This window comes from Gigantopelta aegis, chromosome 2 (genome assembly GCF_016097555.1).
Source record: "Gigantopelta aegis isolate Gae_Host chromosome 2, Gae_host_genome, whole genome shotgun sequence".
In the NCBI taxonomy this organism is placed as follows: domain Eukaryota; kingdom Metazoa; phylum Mollusca; class Gastropoda; order Neomphalida; family Peltospiridae; genus Gigantopelta; species Gigantopelta aegis.
In genome coordinates this window covers 16,841,506-16,853,868 of record NC_054700.1, presented here as the reverse complement: position 1 = coordinate 16,853,868, position 12,363 = coordinate 16,841,506, and the positions used below count along the sequence as shown (strand labels likewise).

The window sequence follows — 12,363 nt, the reverse complement described above, 5'->3', positions numbered from 1 at the left end:
TCATCATCATCATCATCATCATCATCATCATCATCATAATCATAACAGAATTATTATTATTATATAAATTTCATGACTGTGCATGAACGAAACTGTATAGTTTTTACAATTTTCCGGAAGTTGTGCCTATGTTAAGCGACGATCACTTACTTTTGACTGGAGTAAGACGTTTTAGTGCGAGTAAGTTTGACTATAGGCCTATTTATCTTTTTTTTCCAGGTAAAAACACAAACTATAAATTATTGTTCTGAAAAAGAAAGATTTTTTTTTATTTAACGACGAACTCAACACATTTGTATTGACGGTAAAATGGCGTCAGACATATGGTTAAGGACCATACAGATATTGAGAGAGGAAACACGCTGTCGCCACTTCATGGGCTACTCTTTTCGATTAGCAGCAAGGGATCTTTTATATGCACCATCCCAAAGACAGGACAGCACATACCTTGACCTTTGATATATGTCGTGGTGCACTGGCTGGAACGAGAAATAGCCCAAATGGGCCCACCGACGGGTGAATCGATCCCACACCGACCGCGTATCAAGCGAGTCCATACTGCATACCAGATGGAGCTGTGTGAGTGATGTGGGGCGTTTGTTCCCAATTTCGGACAACATTCATCTGTCGATGGATGACGAGCAAGACAGGACCAGACGGAGCCTGTTGTTGTTTTACAACCCGCTAGGGTTGACGTAAAAACACTATATATATATATATATATATATATATATATATATATATATATATATACTACTCAAAAGAATTTAAGGGTCAAAAATGTATAACCAAATAAGTTTCAGAGTGTATTAGATTGATGATGTAAACTACACAATTTTTTTTTTTTATTGTTCCATATTTACAAAAAAACCACAAATAAACGCCACTGTATACAAGAAAGTCACATGACATGCTGTCAAAGTTGAAGGTTGTCAAACATGGATTTTACACATTAAAACATTCGTTTAATAGTGTGTGAATCCACCCCTGGCGCGAATACACTCGACACATCGTTGCCTCATGCTGTTGATCAGACGTCTGAAGAACTCTTGGGGAATGGCCTGCCACTCTGCCATAAGAAGTTGACCCAGATCATGAAGGTTGGCCGGATGGCCTGGTTATCACGAACTCTCCTGCCTAATTCGTCCCAGCCTACTCTGTTGGGGCCAAGTCAGGCGAATATGCTGGCCAATCCATCCTGGCGATACCTTGTTGTCTGAGAAAGTCCGTTACCACCCTGGCGCGGTGGGGTCTGGCATTGTCATCCTGCAGAACTGCCGCACCGCCAATCTGCTGAAGGCCTGGGAGAACCAATGGCCGGATAATCTCATTCAGATAGCGGATTCCATTCAGATTGCCATCCACCACATAGAGGGGGGTCCTGTGGTGGATAGAGATGCCGCCCCACACCATGACGCTGCCACCACCGAACCGGTGACGTTGTCTAACGTTAACGTCAGCGAAGCGCTCCCCAGGACGTCTGTAGACACGAACCCGACCGTCGTTGAACTGGAGACTAAACCTGGACTCATCAGTGAATATCACTCGACCCCACTGAACACGTTGCCACCGCATTTGAAGCGTGCACCAGTGACGTCTGGCCGTTCTGTGACGTGGTAGGAGTGGTGGTCGAACAGACTGGCGACGGCAGCGTAGATTATTGGCTCTCAGACGATTGCGTATGGTTTGATCAGACACTCGAATTCCAGTCGCAGTCCGCAGATTGTCACGTAATCGGCGTGCAGTGGTTGTGCGTTGATTAGAGCCATATTGGTGATGTAGCGGTCCTCTCTATTTGTAGTGCTTCGGGGTCTTCCCGAACGTGGACGATTTCGAACAGAATTCGTTGCTTGGTACCGTTGCCACAGTCGGCCAACGACACTCTGACTGACACCAAGTCTCAGAGCAACATTTCTTTGCGTATTGCCATTCTGAAGCCAAGCAATAGCCCTTTCTCGATCTTCGATAGTCAGTTGAAGTCATACCATTGTCGAATTTGGAGTGTGCACTGTACACAAACGCAAGCTCCAATTATACGGAAATTCAGCATTGGGAACATGGAATACACGTGCAAAGCGTGCAAATGAAGCGCTTTGTGAAAAAGCAAGTTATGGCCACTTAGCAGACCTTTCGCTTTCGCCCTAATTTACGTGCAAATGTAAGCATGTTTTCGCCATTAGAACTAGTTGACAGTGTCAATGACAGTGGATTTTAATTCATTTATGGGTTGCTTAGACCCACTTTCGTCAAAATGGAACAATACCATGCGTGACATTATGGTCTAGCTAATATAATTGACATTCAGAAAATAATGTCGAAAATATCGTCTGACCCTTATATATCGATCCTTCGATTGTCCATTAACGATCAAAGTGTAATTAGGAACTAAGTATCGATTACATCTCTCATCTTATATTCGTCAGGATCTATCTTATTAGGGGCGGGACGTGGTCCAGTGGTACAACGCTCGCTCGATGCTCGGTCGGTGTGAGATCGATCCCCGTCGGTGGCCCCATTGCGCTATTTGTTGTTCCAGCCAGTGCACCACGACTGGTATATCAAAGCCCGTGGTATGTACTACCCTGTCTGTGGGATGGTGCATATAAAAGATCCCTTGCTGCTAATCGAAAAGAGTAGCCCATGAAGTGGCAACAGCGGGTTTCCTCTCTCATTATCTGTGTGGTCCTTAACCGTATGTCTGACGTCATATAACCGTCAATGAAAATGTGTTGAGTCCGTCGTTAAATGATACATTTCTTTCTTTCTTTCTATCTTTTTAATTGAATTCGTTGATATATATATATATATATATATATATATATATATATATATATATATATATCAAAATTTTAGCAATAATACATTGTTATTTTGTAGTCAAGTGGATTTAACAAAGTAGTCAATAGGCCTACCCCCACTCCCCCCAAAACAAAATACATACGCCCGAACTCCTGATGCCCCGAATACATATTGGTGTTTACGTTGTTGTTGTTGTTGTTTTAATCCTTGTGTTTTTTGTCAAACATTTTTACAGCAGTTTGGCCTCAGACCACAATTAATTTCGCTATATCTTTCTATATAGCCTTAGTGGCTATAACATTTTTATTAATATCAGCAGGCCCGTGGATTTTTGTATGTACCTTTGCCTGCCTGGGGGACACATACCCTGAAGAGGACAACCCCTGTCGTCCAGCTCTTTCTTCCAGCATGTTGGTTTAAACAAACGCACTCTCTAAACCAGGCCGGAGTACACCCATTTTACACAAACAGCACTACTTTTGCATAGGCCGGAATTACCACAAACAAGTCTTCAATGTCAACAAGTTACACATGTTTACAAACTACATGCTCTCCCCTGTCACTTCAGTCAAATAGTTGCCACTTCATAGCTGTCTGCCATGAAATAATCACATTCAAACAGCAGACTATTTGCGTGGTCAAATTTCTGGATTTTGGACTACCAAATGGGAAGATAACTGTAATCTGAGGCCGTTTGTCTTAAGTTCGTAACTGTGTTTCGTGACGAATTTACATTAGTTAATGGGATTTCTACGTAAATATATCGAGTTTTTGTTTCAGGTATAAAAATAAACGTTAAACAATAATTATACAATTCACTGCCGGCGCTTTTAAATCTGAATTGGTTGAATAATATGTCAAGAAATAGGTTTTCAGTGATTATTATAGTGTGGTGATTAGAATAAAATATATGTTCGAGTTAACATTCAATGAAGCAAGAAATATTATAGAGAGAGCGACGAAGATGAAAGGATATATGGATAGATGGGTAGACAGACAGACAGATAGTAACACAGTCATACATATATACTCTCTCTCTCTCTCTCTCTCTCTCTCTCTCTCTCTCTCTCTCTCTCACACGTACACACAAACATACACACACAAACACAGTCACACTCACACACACATATATATGTACACACACACACACACACACATATATATATATAATGTACACACACACACTCACAGACACAGACACACACAGACACACACAGACACACACACATGCATACACACACACAGACACAGATTTATACATGCACAGTCACACACACATACACACATATACAAACACACATGCATACATACATACATACATACATACAAAGAAAAACGAATAGAGAAAGAAGGAAGGAGAGACACATCAGACAGACAGTTAAAGTTTTGCTTAACGACCCAACTAGAGAAAATTGATTAATTAATCATGGGCTATTGGATGTCAAACATTTGATAATTCTGATACGGAGTCTTCACAGGAAATCTACAACAGTTCTCCATTCATTCATTTATTCATTCATTTCAACTTATTTTTTGTGCTTATATTCAATTAATGTTCAAGCACGCTGTCCTGGGCACACACCTCAGCTATCTGGGCTGTCTTGTCTAGGAAAGTGAGTTTGTGGTTAGTGAGAGAGAAGTCAGTGTAATGGTCTTACGCCAACCCATTGAGTCGTTAAAAGTTGCCCAGGGTGGGAGCCGGTACCTGGCTGCGAACTCAGTTCCTACCAGTCATGTATCCAATTACTTAACCAAGACACAACCGAGGCAGGTATATATATATACTTCGATAACTCGATCTTGAAGGGGACGAGGAAATAGTTCGAGTTTCAGGGAGTTCGAGTTTTCGAAATTAATATATAAGAGTTCAGATTTAAAACTGCATTGTAGCAGGATGATTTCGCTTAATACTGTAAAAAAACAAACAAAAAAACCGTGCGCTTCACTGCCTACCTCTAAACTCTGAGAACTATGCATCCCCAGTTGAAAGGCGAAGAAATATATAACTGTCACCTAACCCCTTTTGTTGGCATCTTCCGACGCCTGTGATACATTTATTTTGCGTATATTGTAAAAGTAAGTATGTAATAAAACAAAAAAGATAACCCAGGTAAATTTGAAATAAATATGCTTAGGCATATACATGTGTTTATTGACCCCCAAAAAAAGACACAACGAAAACTAGGGTATTTATATATATATACTCTGTCAAAAAAGAAATGGAATCCTAGCCCATTCTTCCTGCAGTGCGTGTGACAGTTGCGTAAGCGTCTGAGGCTCCGGGTCACGCTGGCGTACACGTCTGTCCAGTTCGTCCCATAGAATGATGTGCAATGGGGTTGAGATCTGGCGATCTTGATGGCCATGGCAGCACATTAATGTTCTCATTCTGTAGGAAATCCATTGTTACACGTGCCATATGCGGCCTGGCATTGTTCTGCTGGCGAGTTCTCTCTGACAATCCAAAATGGGAAGCATATGACGGCGAAGAATTTCATCCCGGTAGCGTACAGCTGTCAGGTTGTCTTGTACAAACACAAATTCACTTCTGCCGGTGTATGAGATGGCTCCCCACATCATGACACTTCCTCAACTTGGGCGACACAGTTGTTGGCAAATTGTTCATTGCGGCGTCTGTAAACACGTTGTCGTCCATCACGTCGCTGTAGAAGGAAACGTGACTCGTCACTGAACCATACTCGCCGCCAGTTTCCCAAGTTCCACCCGTGTACATTCGTGCACCAACGAACACGTAAATGTCGATGTTGACGTCGCAGGGCGGGGCCAACATACGGTCTCCTAGCCCGTAAACCAGCTTCTCGAAGTCGGTTCCGAATGGTTTGTGCAGACACCCTTCTCAAACCAGGTATGCGTCCAGCAGTGTTCGTTGCTGTGGCAGTTCGATGAGGCAAGTGCAGAACCCGGATGTAGCGATCTTGTGCTGCAGTTGTTATGCGAGGTCTTCCACTTCTGGGCCGGTCTTCGGCTGATTTAAACTGCTGGTACCTATCCCAGAGACGTGAACTGGTGCTTTGATGGATGTTCATGTGGTGTGCGACCGCTGACTGCGATTCACCTAACTGGAGATGACCTATTGCAATGTATCGATTCGGCAGGTTTAGTCTTGGCATCTTGTAACTGGCCTACGTCTAAATGGAAATGAGGCATTATTGCGAGCGTTGCAGCTTTAAATACCTATCACTACCCCAATCGTTTCCCAGAGCTTCACGTGCATTCGCCAAAATCTTACCATTTCACGCCGATTTCCTGCAATTGTCGGACAACGTTTTAGGGTGCATTTGGGCATGCTGTTCCATTCCAGGAACATTAAGAAACTAGGTCATTCAGCAACATTGTACAAAAAAACAAACGATATTTTGTAAAATCAAACACTTTTCTTCTTTCCCTATCACCTATGCGTTTCTTTTTTGAAAGAGTATACATGTATACTCAGATTACTCGATGAGTGCTTTCCCAAAAAGCAACCCTCTCTACAAAATTATAAATCGAAACACCGTTAAAATTAGCTATAGCTGCATGCCTAATGTTGGAAAAATAATTTCAGCGCATAACAAAACTCTACTTCAACAACACAGAGACAAAGACGCCGTTCCCCCCCAGAGAATGCAACTGTAGACGAAGAGCTGAATGTCCACTTGAGGGTAAATGCTTGCAGAAAGGAGTAATACACCAAGCTACCGTTAATACACTCGATGACAACAAGCAAGAAACATACGTTGGTTTGACCGAGAACACATTTAAGACGAGATATACCGCGCACACGAGCAGTTTTCAAAACGCAACACAGAAGAAAGCAACAGCGCTAAGTCAGTACATTTGGACACTGAAGGACAGATTCACCCCATACACCATTAAGTGGAAAATTTTATCCAAAGCAAAGCCATACTCTCCAGCAAGCAAAAGATGTAACCTCTGCCTGAAGGAAAAACTGTTCATAATGTATAAACCTGAAACCAGCACACTAAACTCCAAGAATGAACTCGTATCAGCATGTCGACACAGACGCAAATACCTTCTGTGCGCATACCACACATCACCTATAGACCTGCATAGTGACGTAACCTCGACGTCACAGAGTCCATTACGTCATCAGCTTTCCGTTGACGGAGTAATTAAATCTACATCTAATGAGTGAGAGCAATTCAACTCTCTCACGAAACAAGCCTGTCATGTAGAGATAAACATACACTTTTAACGATGTATCTGGCTCCCACACGGTTGAGCACTCTATAATATAGCGTCTTTCAACTCGAAAACGACTACTATATATATATATATATACACTGGTGGCACCTAAGTCTGCGCACCTAAGCATTTGTGTTATATTTTAAAGTTAAAATATTTCTTTAAAAATATTTATTTCACTGCCACAGTACAATGGAACAATAAACGTGTTACAACTAAAGTTATTTTAATTTTAATGTTTTTTAAACTCAAGTAATGAGCGCATTTTTAGTGGGACCCCCCTGCATTTACTGGCCTGCATGACGGCACATAAGTCTGCGCAGCAAACATCAAAACAACCACTTCTGTCGCTAATGTTTACATAAAACAGCAACAAACAATGGATCCGACTTTTTACAAGTTCTAAATAACAAACACTACCTGTTATAGTCTGTTTCAGAAACATTTAGATTGTGCAAATGAGCTAAATATAAATGGTGTTCCATGCTCCTTAGTTTGGACAACACAAAATGACAATATTAAAAAAAGCCAATGTAAAAATATTTGATCGTTATTCACCAAACATTTCTATTATTAACTGTGTAAATGAGCACAAATAGTGTTCGTTAGACATATAGGACAATCAATGATAATTTTGAAACAGACTATAGCTAAAATAGGCCATGCTGTCAGTGCAATCTTCAAAGTCTGTGTGCAGCCATTTTGCATTGTGTCACTCGGAGGGAAATTCAAAGTATGCTTGGATTTTTACGTTAACAGATTAAATAAGACATTCATTTGATTTATGGATTCATAAATTACAATAAGGTATGTATTGAAGCTTCTATGTAAATGTATGTAAGTTGATATGCAAGGTTGAAGGTTGATCATTACAACGTTGACAGACACGTGTTGACAGGTGATAGAAAAACACGTTGATCGAGGCTGGCAACAGTATACTTTTAGTGCATTAATTCAGAGTTTTTTTCAATAAAAGTGTTATCGACCAGTTTTATACATATATTCACAATCAAGATGTGTTGTTTTAACAACGGTTTTGTGAATTAAATTAACGTTGTTTGTTTGTTTACTAACATACCCCGACACTTGTTTCGAGACGTAATGTAATGTCATTAACGTGCGCAGACTTTTGTGCCGCGCAGACTAAGGTGACATGAGTGTGTGTGTGTGTGTATATATATATATATATATATATATATATATATATATATATATATATATATATATTAATGTTGCAAAATGACAGTCTTTGTAATTATCAATTACGTTGTTAGGCTATCTATACTGGCACTTTCACCGCTGATATTGAAATGTCGAACAGAAAAGAGTGACTTCCAGCTTTCTAACCATCCGTTAGAAGCCTTAAAATCCTGAATCAGTAGATCAGATGAAAATTTCAAAGGTTTTTCTTGAACGATCGGTCCGGATATTGGAATATTCTTTGATCGCGCATGTTGAAAACAATTCCATGTCAGTTCATACAGTTTGTCATATTTGCAGCCTGTATTGAATCGTGTTTTCTTGGCGCTAGAGCTATTGTCATATTCTTGCAGATAACAGTCTTTTTCATTAATATGTCCGACACAGTGGAAATGTCAATGTCATACTTTCCTGCCAAATCCGTTTGAGTTAATTTTGATACAGACTGCGAATCATTAGGCCTAATCAAATCAAATTTTACTTTGAACGATTATTCCACACGCCTACTGTTTAGCATGTGGTGATCGAGACATGTTCGTTTGTTGTTTTAGCAACATTCAGCGTGCATGTTTTTTGTATCTATCGCAGAAAAAAAAAATCTGTTTGTATGTAGTGTATTGACTCATGTGTGCATATTTTAATTCAAAATTAAGTTGTTTCTAACATTTTACTCTGTCAGTATTTCGTTATCAAAGTACATTGATTAAAAATAAAAGGTGAAAAACCTAATGTGTGAGTATCTGAGAATTGTCTGAAGCTGTAAAGAATTTGCTCAGCAGTGCACTGCACTAGACAGGACAAATCGGCCTCGGTGGCGTTGTGGTTAGGCCATCGGTCTACAGGCTGGTAGGTACTGGGTTCGGATCCCAGTCGAGGCATGGGATTTTTAATCCAGATACCGACTCCAAACCCTGAGAGAGTACTCCGCAAGGCTCAATGGGTAGGTGTAAACCACTTGCACCGACCAGTGATCCATAATTGGTTCAACAAAGACCATGGAGTGTGCTATTCTGCCTGTGAGAAGTGCAAATAAAAGATCCCTTGCTGCCTGTCGTAAAAGAGTAGCCTATGTGGCGACAGCGGGTTTCCTCTCACAATATGTGTGGTCCTTAACCATATGTCTGACGCCATATAACCGTAAATAAAATGTGTTGAGTGCGTCGTTAAATAAAACATTTCTTTCTTTCTTTCTTTTAGCCAGGACAATTGAAAACAATCAAGCCTTAATTCCTCTGCTGTCTGCTAAGCTGGGCTGAGATCACGGAAATCGGTGACCCGTGACGCAACACCGGATGCTGGACAGCAGATATTCCGGTCTGCATTGTTTTCTGGAAGTCGTGTTTTCGTTGAGGTTACTCTTCATTCGTTTATACTACGCCGGTTTTATCAGGTTAATTAATAAAGGATTTTACATTTCTGAATCAAATGGACAGGTTCCGGTTTTATCAGGTTTTTAATACATGTTTTAAATAAGAGAATATTCGGGACCATGGAATTTGGCCGGTTTTGACAGGATTTTGGTATTCAGGGTCCGGTTTAGACAGGTTTCACTGTGTATATATATATATATATATATATATATATATATATACAGCCAAACCTGTCCTAGCTGCCACCTGTATTCAGCGGTCACCTGCCTTAAGCGGCCACTTTTTTTCGATTTATAACATTCCACCCAAATCGGATCCCAAATCGCTAAAATACCTGTATTAAGCGGCCACAGTAAATGTTTACTATTATATAAAAAGGATATTTAACAACAGCGATAAGGTATATATAACAAGAAGTAAATGATAAAATAAACATTGATGTCTTTTGCAGACATCAAAACATGGCGGAACGTAACTAACAAATAAAAACAATATTTCGTTCCGCTTAGCCGGCAATCTATTATTCTGTAAGTTTGACACTCAATAGCCGATGTAAGTTCGTGCTGGGGTGTCGTTAAACATTCATTCATTCATTCATTATTCTGTAATGATCACCATAATCCTTGACAGCTCAGTCCTCCCGAGACGGGTGTGCTTCATCTGACTGACAATTCATTCGTCTTTAAAATACTATAGGCAACGACAATTTGATCAATCCACATGCGTCGACTTTTAGGGGTGTAAAATATATTAAATCTTTATGGCGGGACCAAAGAATTAAGTCGAGAGACCGAGTTTATCGAGTGTTCGCAGTTTGAATTTTCGAAGCCGTCCGTTGTTACTAGTTTGTATAGCAATTCGGCCGGGACCGTCACTTCAGGTCGAGAGATCGAAATTTTCGAGAAATCGAAGTTGGAGTTATCGAAGTTTGACTATATATAGACATACCACCGTCTTTGATTCACAAGTCATGTGACACTAATACGGACATGGGAGGTGCGTAGCCCAGTGCCAAAGCGCGGTCTATTTGGGAGCGATCCCCGTCGGAAGGCCCGTTGGGCTATTTCTCGTTCCAGCCAGTGCACCACGACTGATATATCAAAGACAGTGGTATGTGCCATCCTGTCTGTGGGATGGCGCATAGAAAAGATCACTTGCTACTGATGAAACAATTTAACAGGTTTCCTCTCTGAGACTATGTCAAAATTACCAAATGTTTGACATCCAATAGCCGATGATTAATCAATCAATGTGCTCTAGTGGTGTCGTTAAACAAAACAAACTGCTAATCAGGACGGTAAAAAACTCAATTATGGATCCACTGGGGAGATTCGGTACACACAGACAGATACAGAGACAGAGAGACAAAGAGAGAAAGAGACAAAGGTAGCGAGAGACAGACGATAGACACAGACATATGTACAGATACAGAGTGACATTTCAAATAGTTTCTTTACTAAAGAAAGTTCTAGCCAGTGCACCACGACTTGTATATCGTAGGCCGTGGTATTAAAGTTTATTTTGTTTAACGACACAACTAGAGCACATTAATTTATTAATCATCGGCTACTGAATGTCATACATTTGGTAATTTTGACATATAGTCTTAGCGAGGAAATCCGTTACATTTTTTTTTTATTAGCAGCAAGGGATCTTTTATATGCACCATCCCACAGACAGGATAGCACATACCACGGTCTGTGACATACCAGTCGTGGTGCACTGGCTGCAGCGAGCGCTTTACCACTGGGCTACGTCCCGCCCCTAGGCCGTGGTATGTGCTATCCTGTGTGTGCGATCGTGCATATAAAAGATCCCTTGCTACTAATGGAAAAATTTAGCGGGTTTCCTCTCTGAGAAAATTACCAAATGTTTGATATCCAATAGGCGATGATTAATAAATCTATGTGCTCTAGTGGTGTCGTTAAACAAAACAAACTTCTTTTTTTTTTAACTAAAGAAAATATTTTTTTTAAAGTGCTTCTAGTGAAATTAAGAATAAATACCTTCAACTTTGAGTAAGAATACCTATATCTCCAACTGACACCGAAGTTTACTTTTATTTTTCTCACCGAGATTTAACGATTAATTGTTTGTGACCGGACTTACTTATCGATGTTTCTTCTTTTTTTCTCTCTTTTTTTTAAAGACAAGGAAATCGATTTCTGAGGTAATAGGTATGGACTAAAAACTGCGTTTCCGTTTTATTGGAATATCTCAGATTATCGATGTATTAACGTCAAATGAAATGAAAGGAAAGGATTCGATCGGTTGTATTTGTGCTCACTTGGAAACTATTTTCACTCCTGTAAGTCCACTCTTTGAGGTTGAAACCTCCCGTCTATTATAAAATACGATGCACAAGCTAGCCTCGAGTGTGTGTGTGTCAATGTGGGTCAAACATTCTTACCTCTGTCGATATTTATGTTTACTTGGAAATATTAACGATTTTGCAATCAAAACACCTCATACTTCAAACTAACGAAATGCTTTGTAGATAAAGGTAGTTAGCTTAAAGCTAACTATCCATTCATACGTGATCTGTGATCCGTGTCCGTGTCTGCGTCCGTGTCCCTGTATGCGTGAATTAAACATCCATAAGTACATGATGAAATACGATTAATATCGAAAGAACAATGCCCCACTGTCATTGATGTTAACGCATCCCTGTTAATTAAAGGGACATTCCTGAGTTTGCTGCAATATTTAACATGTTATCGACTAATAGAGACTTTTTAACGGTTGTAATTACATATCAAATATAGTTTTCTGCATAAAATATTAGTAG

The 12,363-nt window shown here is 40.1% G+C and overlaps 1 protein-coding gene across 1 annotated transcript in view; it reads right to left on the bottom strand.

Moving 5' to 3' along the window:
* LOC121387438 overlaps nucleotides 1-11,614 on the bottom strand; it is a 16,314-nt gene extending 4,700 nt beyond the window's left edge. The window contains exon 1 of the mRNA XM_041518556.1: nucleotides 11,582-11,614. The gene's annotated coding sequence lies outside the window, so the exon portion shown is untranslated. The remainder of the gene's footprint in view (nucleotides 1-11,581) is intronic.
* Nucleotides 11,615-12,363: the final 749 nt, after the last annotated feature.